Here is a 20040-nt window from a genome sequence, read left to right on the forward strand (position 1 = left end):
GAAACAGAGGTTCAAGGTCATCCTTGGCTATAGCGAGCTCCAGGTCAGCCAGGGATACAGACATAAAACCTTGCCTGGGGATTTTGCCATGAGCTCCCGTCATTAGGGAAAAGCTACTGCCTCACAACTCTGATTGTCTATCACAGCAGTGTGGAGGAATGAGACTCAGTGAGTATGCCCAAGAATCTCACCAAACAGAAAGTCCCTGTGTCACTTCTGCGTCCCTGCCATAGCCATAGGTCTCTCTGACACACCATTCGCTTCAGTATTGCACCACTATTAGTTTTGTCCTTCATGTACTTATCTGTGGACTTCACTAGAGTATGAGAAGGTGATGGTAGAAATGTCCTATTCATCTCAGAACCAGTGGTTTCTAAGACAGTGCCCACCACACAGTAGGCACCTAAAAAACACTTAGGGAATTAGGCACATGAATGATGTCGTGCTATAAGTCCTCAGACATGTGACAGAGATGCACATGCAGAGGCACCATGACACAGGGACCAGCAACATCTTTGGGGGTCTGGGATGATGTCTCTGCTCTGCAGTTCCAGCAAACACTCAACTCCATTCTGTTTATGCTCCTATAAAGCCAATAAAAATGAAGCAAGACACTACGGGATTTTTTATTATTATTCCCACAATACCACATACCTTGATGATTTTGCATACCTCCTGTCACAGAGTCCTGAGCTTCAGTCACAGAGAACAAATATAAGCTGTCATAGAGCAGGGAGAGTGAAGCCAAGGCATGCGCTAAAATGTGGAAAGCTTCTGTCGTTGCCTCATTTCCAGCTATGAGCACATGACTCTGATCTCTCAACGCATTTCCCCATAAATCTTTCCCTCTCTTGATAGCCAGCCAGGAACCGCCCCCACTGTTAGCGTGTACATCCATGGATCTGAGGTGGAGGTGGAGGCAGGCTGGATGGCCAAGACATCTTTGAGAAGCCCCATCCTTTTGTTATTCACTTCTCACTACCGTATTAGCAGCATCTTGAGGAATGCATCATACAATTTATAGACAAATTAAGACAGAATAATTATCAGATAAGATTTTTGGACCCATAGAAGACAAATTGGCCCTGTTGGATAGAGAAATTGGAAAGGATAGAGATGTTTGAGTCACGGGGTTCCTAAGTCAGATGCAGTCTGGAAGAAGATAGCCCAGAGAGAGGTGGTTTCATCTGAGTCTGTGTCCTGTGTCTCTGGTGTCTCTGGAAGAAACACAGCGGTGGGAATCAATGTTTGAGTTCAGTCTTACTTGATGTTGCTTTTCTGGTCATTCTCAAATAAGGCTTACTGTGTCTGAAGTAAGTGGAAATACCAGAATTGGCCTGTGTCCAAAGTGAGTGACAGCACCAGGATCGGCCATCGTGGAGAGCATCATGGATGTGCCTCTGCTCCTGGAGAATGGACATACCCTTCATCCCCATTGCCTTTAATAAAAAGTGACAATGAACATTCTTTCTCCCAACTTTCAATCTGTCACCTTTGGGAAAGCACATGTAACTTATTTGACGTGTTCCAAATCTTCCAGCATGATCCTCTAACAGAGTCCAGCTGGAGCTCAGGGGTAATTGGCCCTTTCCTAGTGGTAAAGATAGGAAATGGGAACTTACCGTGTGACCAAGCCTTTACACAAACAGAAGCCAGGAACCCATGAGAGGGGCAGAGAAGAAAGGAGTGTGTCTGTTACCAGAGGAGTCCTCATTTCCGGTCATCCATGAGGTCTGGGATCAGCCTGACTTATCTGCCTTTGCTACTGGCTGACGTACAGTAGACAGAGAAGCCCTCCCTCTCCTGCTTAAGTTAGTTAAAGTGCTGTCTGCTACTTGGAACAGTGGATCCTCTAGGCTAAATCTGAATGCCTCCTGGGAATCCTTAACCAAGCGCTGTGCTGCATTCAGGGCTGTCAACAAGAAGAAAGGGACCCAAACCAACACCTGGATACCCACTTCTTGGCAGGCACAGGAGCGGCCACACCCTCCCTCCAGGAAGAAGCATTGCTTTTAGAAAATTGAATTTAATATCAGCACTTGGGAAGTGAAGGAAGAATCAGAAGTTCAAGCCTAGCCTCTGCTATATAGCAAGTCTGGAGAGCTCAGGTTATCACAGGAAGTAACCACGAGACCCCACATCCACTTCCTGCATGACTCTTCTGCTGTGCTTGCTGCTCCCTGTGGTGCTGTGCAGAAGAACACCTGCTCAGAAAGCCTGTCTGCAGAGATGGACTGGTTAGGCCCCAAAAAACCCTTTGGGAATCGATTACTTTCTCAGACCACTAGCTGCCACCAGCCCCAATGCTAAGCATGCCATCAGATAACATCTAAGGCCGATGGAAAAGCTCCCATCTGACTGTAACCACCTCTTCCATGGACGCACCAAGCATTTCTTTGTTCTGTATGACTATAAAACTTGATGAAACTCGCTCCATGCTAGCACATGGAACCCAGAGGAACCCGAATCTGTGCCCTCATAGTCATTCAAATTTGACTCTAGAGTACATTCTTTTATTCCCCTTCAGGGGAAAGTTGTGTTCTTTTGGTTTTGGTTTTAATATTATGTCTTATAATACAATTCAGAAAAGGACAATTATACATCTAATAAATGTGATAGGAAGTGATGCACGCTAACAAGGTAAGTTGAACTACCGAGTAAGCGACCCACTTCCCCAAAGGACCACCCAAATTGTAGCTTCCTGGAATCTAGAAATCTTATTACTGCTTTTCAATTCTGCCCCTGCCATGAGCCTAAACATATCATTGTTTCCTGATACGAGCCTTCCTGCCTGCGCCTCTCCCCAGTATGTTCAGATCAGCAAACTGGAGGTGGGAATGGAATCTTCAAAGACTTGAGGAATTTTATTGGACGAAGGGTAATGTTTAACCAAGCATGTAATAAAGCATGGAAGGATCAGCAAATCCAGCCACCCAAAGACAGCAGGGAAAGTGGGTCTAACACAAGCAGAAATGACTAGTTCTTTATCTGGGAAAACCACTGCTGACTGTGAGGCTGTAAAGCAGGGGAATGGTTTACCAGGGAAAGCTATGGAATCCTCTCCTCCAGGAGGTCTTTCAAATAGTAAAATTTTCTTAGTCTGAAAGTCTTTACATATGGTCTTCCTTGAAGTTGGATGGGGTCAGAGAGCTGCAGAAAGATGGTTCTGACCCTTGGAAGCCTTCCCATGACGAACATCCTCTGCACCTGATGTGATTACCTTGAGGAAGGCGTCTTGGCCACTCCTCAACTTTCCTGTCTCCCAGTTCTCATCCACCTTAGTAATGTGCTGATCCACAATGCCACAGAAATGATTGAAATATTTAGACATAATGGAGGAATTGTAACCAAGTCCAGTGGGAAACCCAGGTGTTTGGATCAGCTTAATAATAATAACCTCCACCCCCGCCAGGGGCTTTTCTATTCAAAATCAGCTCTGCTTTTATTCTGAACCATAAAGGCTACCTCAGACAGGAAATTATTCACCTGATTGGTCTTTACAAGTGCTGTTGGGTTTAAACTGAGGGCTGTGGGGTCATTAGTGGGCAGCTTGTGATTAACCTTTGCCAGCCTGTTGCTTTTCACACTTCGTTAACAGCTTCCATTACTGGCCTCTGTGTCCTGAGGAAGCTGTTTACTGACAGTGTTAAAAACACATCGCTACAAATTTTTAAGGGCCAAGTGTTAAGGAAGAAGAGACAAAACAAAACCACTTCCCCAACATCTTCTGGTCAGCTGCCTGGGGAAAGGGAACCCTCTAATTTGCTATAAAGGCTTATCAAGGACTCCGCTGTTTAACTCCATGGTGGTGCCTGACACCAATCCTTCCTTATATACTGCTGTGCTGACACTGTCAGAGGCGGGGGAGCTTTAAAGGTGTGTTTAAGTATTGAACGCTGTTATTTCCCGAAAAATTAACTCCCACTTATATTTGGGGAGGAAAGAGAGAAAGGTTACTAACTGGAGATGTCCTGTGAAGGCCCTGGAAAGACTTTGGGAGCACTGAATGGTCTGGAGCTTCAGGAAAGACCACTGTGACGTTAATATATGATTGCTGTATCCACAGCACTCTAGACTGGTGTGGTACTTGGCAGACATTTTCTAGAGTTTGGTGCGCAAGAAAGAGTATACTGACATTTTCCTCCCCCCAAATGTGCCTAAAACCTAAAAGATGTCATTCTTCCATGATCCCTCCCACTGCCCCTGTGACCTTCCTGCAAGAATTGAATGGCCTTTCCATGACCCCTCCCCCAGCATACGATTCTCCCCCATCCTCTCTCTTTACTTTGTAAATGCCAGTGGAGAATCTAGCTCCCTCTTTGAGAAATGTCTAAAGCGCCCTCCTCCCTAGTTAGAGGCCATCCTGAGCGGAAGGGGGAGGGGAGGCAGAAGAGGATCCTGGTAGCACCTTGTCCCTTCCTGTCACGGACACAGACACAGACATGGGTAAGTACATGTGTGAATGGTGAGGAAGCTGGTAGAATGCCACACAAAACTTTTGTGCTGAGAACAATCAAAAGAAGAGACAGCACACAAAACCAGAGATGATTGATGGTTCACCTGGTGGCTGGCTGGTTTGTTCTCTGATTTTGATGCTCTTGCTTATTCCTATAACTTTTTAAACCACACCACTATCCACCAGAATCCTTTTCGCGGCCAGGGGGAGATCACTGGGCAAGGATTGCTTCTCTCAGAGAAGAACACCCTAGAACTGCCTCTCCCATGTGACAATGACCGCTGTGTGTGCCAGCTGTACTTCACACAAGCCAGGCTGGTAGGCACCTTCACGGTGCAGCTACAACTTAAAACACTTCAACTTCTTGGTGGAAGGTGGAGGGGAATTGTCACCAGGATAAGACTTTGTATTTTATGTCAAATTTTATCTGGAAGCTCATTTTGAAAGTGGAATTATAACCCGCCCACCCCCAAAAAGCAGGGATTTGATTTGAAAATGCCAAAATAACTTTAATTACAGGTTTGTTGGGGGTGTGACATTCAAATATCAGTCAGTGGAAAACTTCACATTGTTAATGTGACACTCAGAAAATTTGAAATCCGTGTTATACTATTACTATTTATTTGTACATCCTTGGTCTTTCGGTGCACCTGCCTCCTAGATAAGAGCTAGTCTCTGGAACAAGTTCTACACTTTCACATTCCTTTTAAAGTCGAAATTAAATATACATTGTTGTGTCCTTGAAAATATAGCCTTCGTTTTACTTATTGCAGTATACATAATTTTGAACATAAAGACCTCTTAATTTGAACTCCATATCCCCTTTTTTCTATAAAATTTCAAAGAATAATGTGACATTGGGAGTCAAATCTATAGCAGCCCCTAACCCCAGGCTACTATTCCTTACCACAGACTTATTGTTGATAATAACTGATTTTCGCTGCTCTCTCTCCCAAGTGCTTTATTAAATTAATAAATAAGAGAAACCATGGAAACTGGGCCACCAAAAAGCAATGCTTTCTACCCTCACCAGGGCTCTTGCTGGTCTCCAGAGATGGTGCTGTATGTCCCTTGCTGGCTAATCTTACAGGGACTGTGGTATCTCTGTTGACCATCCTTCATCCCCAAGGGCCATCCCTTGAGTTTCCTCAACTTAACCTCATCCACAAAATGTTACTTTACAGTCTTCTTCACTGAAGAAGGCAGGTCGGCGGGGACCAGTTGAGCTAGTGTTTGACCGATCGAACCTGGCTTGGACTGTGCAGTCATGTCTGGCACAACAGCTGGCTTACAGTCCCCACCCTCACCATGCAGACATCACTCAACTGATCACCTTTCACCTGTGCTGCTGCTTGATCCTTCACCAACCTGCCATGCTTAGCAGCATCTTCTATCTGCTCTGTGGACACTCCTGTTTTAGTCTGTTCTGCCCTACTCTAGCAGAAGTTTGAGTTTAGAAAGATTAAAAAAACAACCCTCCCCCCAAGAGATTTCTTTCTGTCAGTCCTGAACCCTGGGGAGCCCAAGATTAATGAATTCCCATCTGGTAGGGTTTCTAGGTTGTACCAACCCATGGTGAAAGACTGAAAAGAGAGGGAGAGAGAAGAGAGAGAAAAGAGAGAGAGCCAAATTTACCTTTCAGAAGCCCACTCCCACAATTCTAGCCACCCTTGTGATGACTAGCCCACCCTTGTGTGGTAAAAGAGCTAACACATGTAAGACAATTAAAATAATATCTGACTATACAATAGGCATAACAGTATTTTCAACCTTTATCCTATAGAGAATAGAGACCTATACAAGGATTATAAACAAAAAATTAAGGTAATGTTCTTTAAAGACAATTATTTAGGAAGAGGTGTTTGTTTTTGCATTTTGAGATGGCATCTCACTGTGTAATCCAGGCTGGCCTCAACCTCACAGCAATCCTCCTCCCACGTATCAGGATTACAGTCCTCCTGTGCCGCTACACAGTTTGATAATTTTTGTAGTAGTATGTAAAATTAATTATCAGGAGAAGGAGGCTAGAAGTTTTTTAAAAAATCAGTTAGGATTAAAGAATCATGAGCAGTTATGCTCTGTGTCCTAACATGTGCTGTGACCCCAGTCCTGGGAAACTGAGTCAGAAGAAATGACACAATTTGTCCAAGATTAGCCAGGGTGACATGTCAAGATGCAGTCTCAGCAAAGACAAGCAAAAAACCCAAAAAAACAAAAAAACCACAAAACAAAACACCACAAGCAGCTGAACTCCAGTAGAAAACGGGCAGGCCTACTAGAAGATCATTTAAGAAGCAAAACCAGGAGAATTTGGTGAAAATCCTGTGAGTGGCATTCACAGGAGCTTTCCAGACTTTTGACACAGGAGTTCAGGCACTTGGTGGGGTTTGTTAGTTAACTTCTCATCAATGTGACAAATATCTGAGGGGAAAAATTAACTTCAAAACTGAAAAGTAATTATTTGGTTCACAGTTTTGGAGGATTTGATCGGTAGCTGGCTAGCTCCATGTCTTTGAGAGCAGTGGCAAGGCAGAATCATGAAAGAAGGGTGGCAGAGCAGAAGCTCTTAGTTCATGGAAGTCAGGAAGTAAACAGGGAAGGAAGGGGAGGGTCTGGCACAAGACAGGCACTTCAGATTCATGACTCCATGTGGTATTGTGTTCCCCTGAAATATTGTATGTTCCCTGAAATAAATTTATCTGGGGTCAGAGAACAGACAGCCACTAGAACAGAGCCAGAAATGGTGGCTAGAAAACAGGTCAGATCAAGCCATAGCAGAAGTTGGGCGGTGGTGGTGCACGTCTTTAATCCCAGCACTTGGGAGGCAGAACCAGGTGGATCTCTGTTCAAGGCCACTTTAGAAACAGCTAAACATGGTGAACCATGCCTTTAATCCCAGAAACCCAGCCTTTAATCCCAGGGAGTGATGCAGAAAGTAGAAAGATATATAAGACATGAAAACCAGGACCAAAGTTAGTTAAGCATTTGGCTAGGATTAGCATTCAGGCTTTGGAGTAGCACAGTTCAGCTGAGAGCCATTGGGATGAGGATTCAGAAGCTTGCAGTCTGAGGAAACAAGACCAGCTGAGGAACTAGCAAGGTGAGATAGCTGTGGTTTGTTCTGCTTCTCTGATCTTCCAGCATTCACCCCAATAACTGGCCTCAGGTTTGATTTTATTAACAAGTACCTTTAAGATTCATGCTACAACTCCAGTGGCCTGCTTCCTGCAACCAGGCCACCTCCTCATAGCCCATTCTGTATGAACTCACCAATGCGTTAGTTAGAACTACACGCTTCTCAGTAGCACCTACCATCTGAGGGCCAAGCCTTCAACACATGACTCTTCAGGGGACACTTCTTATTCCAATCATACTATGGAGATTGAGCATGTCAGAAATACAAGAGGAAGGACTAACAATGATGTGTTGAATTTTTACCTACTGTGTGTGTGTGGACATGGACATTCCGCAAGGTTGTTTAAAGCTTGACTCCAGAGCTCAGCAAAAAACCTTTGAGACTGTATATGTAGAAGAGAGAGAATGTAAAGAGAAAGGAGTAGAGGAACCCAGAGACCACTGGGGAATAGCTTGTAAAAGGAAGAAAAGCTTGTGAGATAGGGTGATAGAGAGGTCAGAAGGAATTGTCAGAACCACGATGTTTAAGAATGGGAGGACGGTTAGCATCCAGGAGCAGGCATTTGCCTACAGGAAGAATTTTAGCATGTTCTCAGGATTTGCTACTGTGTCACTACTGGCCCAAGTGGAAGCCATTTTGCAAAGTGGAGGCAGACACTGGGCCACACTAGGCTGAAGATATCAGAAGCCAGTGAGTGGAAGACAGCAACTTCAAACAAGTTCAAGAAGTTCGGGAACAGAGGAGAAAGGGAGGGAGATGACAGCTTTGGTTGAGGAAGCGGGAGCAGAGGGAGAACTCTCCCCCACAGACAGTGCATTCTTCTGTCTGGCTCAGGTTTAGAGTTCCGGCACTGGAGCTGGGGGACACCCGGGAAAGAGGGGAGGTGAGCAAGAAAGAAACAGCTTCCAGATCTCATCCTTATGTTTTCAACCAATGCCAAATCCTTGGATTTGAAGGATGACGTAGCCACTTCTCCAGGAATCCACAGTGTCTATAAGAAGAAGTACATGTGTCCTAGAAGAAAAAAACGTTCTGTGTAAGTCTGACAGGACAAATTTCCCCTCCACAGAAAGGCCAATATATTCATGCATCTGTTCTACACAGTGAAGGTTCCAGCTGGACTACAAATAAAGTTCAAACTTCAGCCACAGGATGTCTGAAGGCCAATGAATATTCCCAATTTAGGAGGAACAAAAAGAGAAATGAAGACTAGTATTGACAAAGAAGTCCACTCTCTATTTTCCCTGACACCAAGTGTCACTAAAAGCATTACCATCCCTATGCTGTCCCACGGGGCCTGTGTGATTCGCTCTCAGACTGTAGTTAGCAGCATGCTACATGGGAGCAGTTGGTCTTCCCAGTGCACAAAGTCTAGTAAGTCTACTTACAGCCCAGTTACATCACCAAACAGCCCCTTACGGGATGTTTTTATCACCTGCCCTGCTGTAGGGAAACCACACTCCAAACCTGCACCAAAGTCTTCTGGGAAGTGTAAGAAAGAAAAAAAAAAGCACCAAGTCAGTTTCAAAGTCACAGGAGAAAGTTGAACCACAGTGCTTTGGGGGATTCTAGGGGGTCACTCTAAAATAGTGGAAAACTCAAATAACGTTCCTAAACACTGCTATTATAATTCATTCTTCCATCAAGATGTACTACCAATTCAGCAAGACCTTTGTTATCGGCCAAATGAATGCCACTTCAATGAGTTACTGCTGGGGCCAGCTTCAGCTTGCGGAGTCAACGTTTTTCCTGTTCAGAGAACTACTGTAAGTTTCACATCCGTAAACCGTATGTGCCCTTGGGTCCAGAGTTTGCCCTTGTGACTTTCCCCTCATCTTGGTTGCTAAAGAGAGTCAAATTGTATGCACCAGCACTGAGCGTTTCACTTAGTGATAGAAGGGGGTTCTAGTCACACAGTCGTTGGCATAGGACAGAAAGTAAAAGCACGTGGAGTAGTTCTGCACCATGTGTGAAGACTGCTGTCTGTACCTGGAAGTACAATTCAAAAGAGATACATTAAAATACATAACTTTGCCTACCATATATGATAACGAAACAATAAAGGAACAGGAAAATTTGTGACAAGTTTTCCAATCTGTGATTGTAGGCAAAACTTTCTCCAATTTTGTGTCACTTGAGCTAAATTCAAAATGGATTCAGAAAATGCAGTACTTGACCAAGTGAGAAGAAATGTTGTTTCATGTCTCCTTCCTTCTCTTTAAATTGATGGTTAAGAGCATAACAAAAGGAGAAGACAACCAATGACATATACATACTTGTGTGAGAAGGCAGGGAAAATACCACCCACATGCACTGAGTACCACACACAGTCACTTCAGGAGCTGTCTGTCAGATGCCGTACAGGGAACCATTGAATACTGATGACATGTTTTTCACCCCACACAAATGCTTCCTGCTACAGTGCACACAGCTCATTTTGCCAGAGCTTCCCTCCCGTATGCTGTCAGGAGCTACAGTCAGGGTACATCTGGAGGGTATTCTTCATAAGAACATTTTCAGTAGCAGTGCTTAAACACAGACACTCACATCTCCCCTGTCATGCTAGCCTTTGCCAATCAGTAAAGTGCAATTGTTAAAAACAAGTACAATCCTCTTTTAGGAAAAGTCAACCCCTGTCAGCAGGCAGGAGACACTGAGAGGAGAGAGCCCCAACTTACTATGAATTCTCCACAAGGACATGCTAACCTCCTCTACCATGGGCATTGCCCACAGCCTCTTGCAGGTTCCAGATGTCTTAGTCATTCTAGAGCAACTTATTCAATTGGCTGTAGCTGATGCCTTTAAAAGCATTACCCTAGTCCTTTGTGTTTTGCTAATCCTACAAGGCATGCCAATTTGAGGAAGATGTTCTGATATTTCCCTTTAATAATAATAATAATAATAATAATAATAATAATAATAATAATAATACAACTCAACCCAGTCCTCAGCACAGACGTAAAGCTACACAGTAAAGTTCTGCATTCCAAAGCCTGTCCTTTCTTTCCAACCCATACCAAGCATCTCTGTATCAATTCCACATGCATTTATGCAGCACCTAACATGTACCAGACACTATTATAAGTACTGAGAATATAGCTATAAATAAAGCAGGCAGAACTTCCTAGTGACAGGACTGGAGAGACGATCAGCAGTTAAGAGCACTTTCTGCTCTGGCAGAGGACCCAAATTCGGTTTCCAGCACCCACAGCAAATCCAATTTCTGGCATCAGACATGCATGAGTACATATATATACATGCAAACAAGATATCCATACACACAAAATAAAAGTAAATAAATCTTAAAAATAAATTCCTGGTCACATTCATCATCTTTTAGACGTTTATATAGTTGACCTCTGTCCTCCATTCTTGCTGGTCTACACTTTTCCTGCTGAAGATCTTCAGTCGTCTGAGAAAGCATACACCCTTGTTTGTGACAGCAGAGGTCTCCAACAATCATCCCTCAATCACTCAATAGTTAGTTATTGGTGAGCATCATCTCAGTGCCAGGGTCTGGACTTCACAGAAGACAGCAAGATGAAAGATGTTCAGCTCTAGGCTTCAGGGATTATATATTCCTGCAATGTGCACACATTAGCAGTTGATAGTTTTAAAACTAAATTTGCATTTCTGAAACCCGCTGATAGCTGAGACTTAGCTCTTCTTCCTTTTTCCCAGGCTAACTCTTGCTCCTAATGTATTTAAGCACGACTGTAGGGATAATTGCCATTCCTTGAAAATATGCTACTGCCCAACTTGAAAAGAGTGAGCTAGACTTGGACGTGCATCTGAGTGTTCTCACTCCATTTTCCATAGTCACAACTCTTGCTATGTTTTCAATTAGACACAGTAACTGAAATTAATATTCCATTACACGTTTTTTGATCGTGCTTTAATTTAACCAACAATAATGATCAGGGCATAAAATAGCCAAGTCCTTTGTCTAGCACTTGATGAATAGAACCATATGGCTGACCTCAGCCCTTAGGGGAATGGACCTTCAGAAAGTATTTTCATGGCCCCTCCACTTTTTTGTGTTGTGTTCCTGATGCTTTTTTGGTCTGTTTGGCTTTGTTTACTCAATATATGTGGGAGGTGAGGGGTTTTGCATTACTCCTAAAATTATGGCACTTGAGAATGTTACTCATTTGTCATCTATTATGTCTTCCTTCTGGTACTTATTCCAGAAGACTTTGGTCAAAGTATACACAGAAATTAATTTTCTTTGCTTTGGGGGGGTTAATTGTGGGGTATGTGTGTCTATGTGCCTCTGTGTGTATGAATTAACAGATAAATAAATATGCATTAAGTGTTGATATCTAACTGTCCCACCTAGAGTGGGAATCTGGTAGTGTATAATCCAGATGCACCCTGGGAGGCTCATGGGGTGCCATCTCTGGAGCGCTGTCGAGCCTTGCCAGGTGAACGTACTGGCTTTGATTGAACCAGCCTCTCCTGCCTTTCCTTCCTAACAGTGTGTGACTGAGGTGCTTACTTATTAACTTCTTTGAACTCCTCTGCTCAGCCAGACAATGGCAGCAAGCCGATTAAGAGAGAGCACACGTGTGGGACACAGCAGAGAATGTCTGCACATATGGTCAATGACCGGCAGGCATGGAGAAATCATCACTGTCTTCTCATCATCTCCCTCTCTCTCGGCATCACCTCTACCATTTCGTTGTAGAAACTCTTCTTGCTCTCTTTTCCTTTGTTTCTCTCCTGTTCTCCCCTTTCTGCCTTCAGGGGACCAACCCTGAATATTCCTATACTGGGTTTAAAAGACATAAGTTAAATTTAAAACTATTAATTATCTGCTTATGATAAAGTCATGGCAGAAGTATCCCCGTCATACTGAGACCTTTTGTCTTTTGTCGTGCTGTCCTGGATGAATGAATAAGCAAATGCCCAGAGAGTCTCAAAACTAACACAGAAATACAGGTGAGCAAGGAACACGGAAGAAGGGCCATGATTGCCAAAGAGGGGGGACAGGATGGATGGGGAGACTCTGACACTTTTGATCAGTCTTGTGGGAGCCACATCATCTTTTATTTGAAAGCGCCATCACAGTGTTATTGTGAACCAAGACCTTGTATCTGCATATAAAATCCCTGGACAGTTCTGGAGGTTTCTAGAAACTGGTGCCCGTCCTGCAGTTGAACCCAGCCCTGCTGTTAAAGGACCCTGACCTGATATGGAAGGGCTTAGGTTCCCAGACGAACTCTTTCATCTAGTGTTGTGCATTTTGCACAAGGCACAACCTGTTTGCACAGCTCAGTTTCCTCTTCTGTATAATGGGTGTGTTTGTCATAGCACACCTACAGACAACAAAGCCCATTCTCACTAGCTAAAAGGGGCTTTTTACCTGAATATGAGTAACTTCAAATCATTAGCAGGGCTAGATGGCTAAGTCCCCAGCCATGTTTTCAGGTGTAATTTCTAGCTTCAGAACCGTTGATCTCAGGCATCTTCCTTGCTAACAGATAAATGCTTTAAGCCAGATTTCTTTTATTATTTTATTTATTTATTTATTTTATATGGGGGTATGCATATGCTGTGGCACTCTCTTACAGAGGTCAGAGGACAATTACCATAGTTGGTTCTCTCCTTCTACCATGTATATGGGAATCAAACTCAGGTCATCAGGCTTGGAAGCTATGTTTATCCACTAGCCACCTCACTAGTCCCTCATGCAAAATTTCTGTCTCATAAAATAATTTGAACTTTTTTTGAGATTCTTCAAATCTCCTGAGAGTACAAGCAATAAGACTGATATTGCATCAGGAAGCCTAGCCATAGGGCCACATGAGAAATGTGTCTAAGTTGTAGAATCCCTGGGCTTGAGGAGGCATACCAGTGAGGAGATGTCAGTGGACAGAGCAAGCCAGTCATGCCGTTTCCCATAGAGGCAGGGATGCATTTCTTGCACAGTTGTTGTGGGATTAGTGTTTGGGAAGACGTTCCCACACCATCAGCAGAGGCTTAGCTTGGCATACTTGCCAAGGAGCACTCAACTGTGTTACACTCGTATGTGTGTTTACAGTTCCAGAGTGAGTACAGAAGAGAGGCCCATGTGTTTATAAAACCCAACCTGTAGTTGATAGACCAGGCAAATGAAGAGTACTGAGGACCTAGATTTTAACAACACGAACAATGTGCCTGACAAAAAAAATTCTAAAACACCGTATCCAGTTACTTGTCAGATTAACAAAGACATTTTACAAAAATTAAACAGCCAGTCTAATAAACCTCAGAGACAGACACCTCTGAAAGAACGAAAGCACTGCCACTTCCCTGGAAATTTTCAAATACATTTCAAATAATTAATGGCAAAAGAGAGACATCATAATCAAAATTAAATTCTTTCATAACATTTTAAATGAGTTATGTATGAAAATCGATGTGTGACAATGAAGAAATTTATAGCTTGAAATTCTGACAGTTAGCAAAAAGAAAGGCTGAAAATTAATGATTTAATCATATATATTAAGTCATGGACAAATTAAACCCCAAATGGAGTCACTGAAAAGACTAGACATTGAGATTATCCTCATCATGGTAATCAAGGAAACAGAGATGGAATAAACAACATTAGAAATGAATGTGCTTCTCTGAGGATGTAGCTCAGCTGGCAGAGTATTGCCCAGTGTGCCGAAGGCAACATCCCCAGCACTGGAATAATCCTGGGCGTGATAGGCTCCCATCTGTAGTCCGGGCACTTGAGAGATAACGTAACAGGAGTCAATGTTCAACATCATCTTGGCTATAAAAAGGTCAGCTTAGAGCTCATGAGATCTAGTCTGAAACAAATAAAGCTGATGTTAGTAAATATTGTTTTTCAAAGAAGAAAGATGTCATAATTACAGATGCTTTACTAAAAAGAGTAACTGTTACAAATCATTTACTACTGATATATTTAAAGACACCAAAAGAGAATAAAGGTTTCATTTTGTTTTGTTTTTTAAGAAGAAATTCTATATGGCTATACCAGAGCTTCTCAGTACTAAAATGCAGGTTACATGAAATTTGTGAGGTAAACACACTAACTATATTCATCTATATCTCAAGGATTTTACATGAGCTTGACTAACACTGACCTGTTGTTCTGCCAAACCTCCCTAGCATTGCTGTTTAAGTTTGATATTCCCAGCTTGTTCTTATTTACTTAGCCTTTAAAAAAAAAAACTTTCCCTATAACAGTCATATGAGAATAACAAAAATACATCTGTAATATTTTGGAAACATTTTTGCCTGGAAGACAAATAAGAAGACCCACAATTCTTTAGCTGAGAAAGCACACACAAATCTAGGACCTGCCAATCAAACAGCCTTAGGAGACATGCACAGATCTAGGACCTGCCAATCAAGCAGCCATAGAAGACCCACATTTAGAAAGAAGTTTGTGCACCTCTTCAGCCTTGTTCCTGTCTCTCTTGCTTGCCCTTGTACAGCAATCCTAGTGTCATTTCTGTTCAGTTCTGAGACCTGGCAACTGTCACTAGTGCCAGTACTTTAGATGAATGACCAAGAAACCAATAATCAAGAGGATTTGCTTCTATCACTTTTGGAAGCCTAGCAGATGCAAAGGATGCTGTCAGAGACATGAATGGAATATCCTTAGATGATAAGCCATCAAGGTGGAGCAAGCCACTAAACCATGATTTGAATGTGGTGGATGTGGACCACCTCCAGGAAGCGGAGGCCCTCCTAGAGGTCTTTGAGGAAGAAGAGAGGAATTGGCCAACCAGAGGAGCTGCCTCTAGTCACATGGATGACACTGGCTCTTCCACACATGAATTCTTTGAGGGGACTTCTCTAAGTAAAAAGAGTACCACCACAAAGTGGATGTCATGCTCCTAAAAAAAAGATCAGGACCTTTAGGAGCAGTTCGCTGCAGCAATGGAATGGGAGGAAGCACCCTTGTGTCAAGTGAAAGATTGCTACAGTAGCTGCGAAGGAACTCCTGCTGTCTCACAGAGCTATTTATTTGTTCCTGAGAGATGTAGATATTCTACTAAACACAGCTATTCAAGAAGAGATTACCTAAGCTCTGCTGATACCAAAGATTATGCACCATGGCCAAGAAATTATACTTCATACTAGTTCACGTGATGACTACCCACCAAGAGGCGATAGCTGTGGAGGTGGATACAGTTGGAAGGTGACCATGCAGATCATCATGAGAGTTCTGGTGACTCACACAATGCAGCCCATACATAAGGACCACCTCCGTCTAATGCAGGAAACAGTCCAACTGCTTCTCTGGCTGGGATGGGAAGGTGGAAAGCTCCCCTTCTGAGATTGCCGCAGCTTAGAGCCGTAGGAAAGCAAAGGAGGCCTGCCGCCGCCTTCAGAGGGCTGGGAGAATGAGAAATGTAAAAAAGTAGCCCTGTGGTGAAAACGCCCACAGACACATAAGCAAAGGACTGTGGAAGAATGCTTGCCTTCTTCACACATGGAGAGGGGTGGCTTCTGATGTGTGTGTGTGTGTGTGTGTGTGTGTGTGTGTGTGTGTGCGCGCGCACGCGCGCGCGCCATAAAGAATGGAACCAGCTATTCTCTACTTGTAAGTTAAAAAGACATTTTATTAAGTTAAATTGAAGTTTTTCAAGCAAGTTAAATTTAAGTTTTTAGTTGAAAGATTATGCCATAGAGTGACTAGAAAGTTGAAATAGCAATAAAAAAAACAAAACCAACAACAAAAGAAAATTCCACACAATCTAAGACCTTTAGTGTCCTATCCATTTAACTCTACACAAATTTGATCAAACTCTGAACATTTTCTTTTGACAAAACACGACATTTTAATGAGATTTTTTTTTACAAGTATTGAGACTTTTTGTAGAATTTAATGGATATTAATATTTTATTTCCATTAAAAGAATCAGTATGATGGAAGTGCAGAAGCCCAGACAGACTGAAGTAGTACTGACCTGAGCAAGGAGCACCTTCCTGAAAAGGGAACATTCAAGCTTAAAACACTGGGTTTAAGCTCTGAACCTCTGAGATGGATAAATGTTCAGGATACTCCAATTTCCTCTTGACTGGTTCACACACTTCTAGTTCCTCCCCTAACCTCACCTAAGCCCTCTTTGCCTCCCAGAAAGTGGGAAATGTCCCTTTTAAAGAGATCAAATGAAATGGAGAGAAACCATATATTTTCGTCTGAACTCCCCATCAGCTCAGAAAGGAGGCGGCATCGACCTTACTTAGCTCCATATGCCTCACCTTTCAGCTAGTACCTTTGTGCGCCAATGGCTGATGCCAGCAACCCAGCCCCAGGTCTCCCTCTCTGCTCTCCCAGGCTTCTTAAAACTCAGACTCCCACAACAAAGGACAATTGAGGCCCCGTTAGTGCTCGGGTTTACTGAGAACCGAACCATAAGCAGATACCATCAAAACACAGCCCACTTGTGACCTTTCACAGCCAACGAATTGGAAGGATTTTCCTTTGCTGGGGATTGAATTTAAAAGGACTTCCCAGGAGTGAAAGGTCGGCCCATGGAATCATGATATCCAGTTAAACACAGCTAAATAGAACGTTTTAGCATGACAATAAATGGAGTTATATTTAGCTGATTTGAGAAACTATCTGGCTGAGGGAGAAGCAGGGGAGCAGAGATTTTTTCATCTCCCACCCCTCCTCTCTGAAAAATAATAGAGCAGGGCAAGGAAGCACAAAGGTGAAGAATTTCACCGAATCTGCCTGGTGAGACTGTTTTTGCTTTCCCAACATCTACCATGTTGTGAGTAGGCTGTGTTGGTGGAACCGCATAAAGACTGTATTGTTTTCTTGATGCACATATACAATTCTGTTAGGGTGAGTGGAGCAAGCTGGACTCCAAAGGAAGACCATACCCTCAAATAACTCCCCAGGCAGCTTTGATTTCTAGATAGGTAAGAGGTGAAAGCACATTTGCCAAACTGGCTTTGATAACAAACGCATTCTTCATTAACAAGGAAAGACTGGAGGGAAAGAATACTTGGCAGCCCTACCCCTTCACTTGAAATGCCCCCGTGTCATTCTGAAACAACCTCATATTTTGTCGTTGTTAACTAACAGATGGTTTTGTTAGCCAGTGACTGTGTCTCTAAATAACTCCCAACAATAAAAGGCTGTGACACATGAGAGCAAAATGGGGACCATAAGTGGTAGCCTTTTACCTCTAGAATCTTACCTTGTGGTCCATTCTGAAACTTGATGTGTGTAATTGCAGCCACTGGGAAGGTGTGGAGTGCTATAGCATCAGATCTGCCAATAGTTAGGAAAGATTACAGGTGAATGTTGCTTCTTCGAAGGGAAAAATATATTTAATTGAAACCAATTTAGAAATCAGGATCCTGTGAGTGAGCAGTGAGAATGTTTTCAAGGAAACACTGTCTCCTCTTGGCTGTGAGAGACCCATAATGTTTCTCTCCCAGGCTAAGTGTGCTATTTGATAGGGAAGCCACTGTTAATGCCTTCCCTCAAGACCCTGTCCATTACACAAGAGCTGGTACACCAAGTAAGCATAATCTCACTGTGGTTTTCCAAAGCCATCACCTACACTGGGGATCCCAGCCACTCTGGATTTTCATGTAGGTTTCAGTCTTTGTTGATATGGTCTTTTTCTTACAAAGTGCCCTTATAATCTGATCTGTCTATTTATAATTTTGTTGCTTACCCTGAGTTACTTAGTACCAAATGGGATGACTCAACCTGTGTGGGTAAGGCACTGACCACTTTCAAATCTATAGTTAGCAAAGAGCATCACTATAGTTGCAGAGCTGATGCTCAGACTTCAGGTTCTTGGCTCCTGAATGTCTGCAGTTGAATAAACTCTTAGCCTGTGAAGACACTGATACCATATGAATAAGAAGATAGCCTGTATATAGCTCAGTGAAGATATCCTGTCAGAACATAGTGTTGAGGACACAACCACCTCACACAGTTGTTTACTGCTCCAAGCTTACAGGGATCTTATTTCCTTTCACAATTGTGTGTTTTTAATTTTTGTTTACTTATGGAGTATTGGCTTCTTTTTGGTGGTGTCCTCATTATGTATCGCTATTGCAGCCTGAGGAGGAGAGTTTATTTGGCTTCCAGATTACAGTCCATGTAGGAAAGCCAGCTCAGGAACTCAAGCAGAAGTCTAGAGGCAGGCCCTGAAGCAGAGACCATGGAGGAGTGCTGTTTATTGGCTTGCTCTCTGTAACTGGAGTTTTCCTGCCTGGCCCACAGTCAGGCCAAATCTCTCTCACCTGCCAGGGCCATAGACGCTCAGACCCAACCAAGTAAATACACTTAAATTGTTTACAAACTGTGTGGCCATGGCAGGCTTCTTGTTATCTACTTCTTCTATCTTAAATTAACCCATTTTTATTAATCATACTTTGCCATGTGGCTCGTGGCTTACCGGTACCTCACATCTTGTCATGGTGGTGGCTCACAGTGTCTCTCTCCCACCGCCTTCCACCTCCCAGAATTCTCTTCTCTCTTGTCCCACCTATACTTCCTGCCTGGCTACTGGCCAATCAGCATTTTATTTATACAGAGCAATATCCACATCAGCTCTCTAAGGCTTGCTCAGTTTAGTTTTTAATTTTTTAAATAGGTTTTAATTGAAATAGAATCACATAATTTCCTTTTCCCTTTCCTCCCTCCTTCCCCTCCCACATCCCTCTCCCACTCTCAAGTTAATTTTCTCTTTTTCTTTGATTATTATCCTTACTTGTGCATGTGTGCTTTGTGTGTGTGTGCAAGCACACATGCAATTACATATATATATATATATATACATATATATATATATATATATATATATATATATATGTATATATATATGACTATTTATAAATACAACCTGCTGAGTTGCTATTTTTAGCTATTAGCATGTATGTGGTTTCAAGGCTGAGCGCTCTTCATTGAATAACCAATAAGGGAGCTCATCTCTGGGAGAGGCCATTCTCCTTCTAGTTGCTAATAGTTCTTTGTCTAGGGGTGAGATCCATGTTAACATGTCCACTGATACTGCCCTTATTCCCGTATTGTCTATGCAGCCATTTCTAGGAGAGACTGTTTTCACCGCAGATTCCTTCTGCCTCCTCTTCAGTTCCCTAAGATGCAGGAACTGTGGTGCAGATTTCTCTATTGGGGTTGGGCTCCTCACCATCTGTTGATCCCTGTCTTTGTGTGCACTTGTTTTCATGGTGGTTCCCATTTGCTGCAAAGAGAGTCTTTTTTTTTTCACAAGGGGTGGTATCTATACTTTTCTAGGAAAGGTGCTTTATGCACCCAGTTTGCTTTTAACCCAGGACCCTGTCCAGGGGTGGCACCACTGACAGTGGACTGGGCCCTTATACTTCAATCATTAATCAAGAAAAGGCACTACAGCCATGGCTGTAGGCGTGTCAGGTGGGAGCAGTTCCTCAGCTGTTGTTCCCCCTTCCAGGTGACTGTAGTTTGTAT

Source organism: Onychomys torridus, chromosome 6 (assembly GCF_903995425.1).
Source record: "Onychomys torridus chromosome 6, mOncTor1.1, whole genome shotgun sequence".
Classification (NCBI taxonomy): domain Eukaryota; kingdom Metazoa; phylum Chordata; class Mammalia; order Rodentia; family Cricetidae; genus Onychomys; species Onychomys torridus.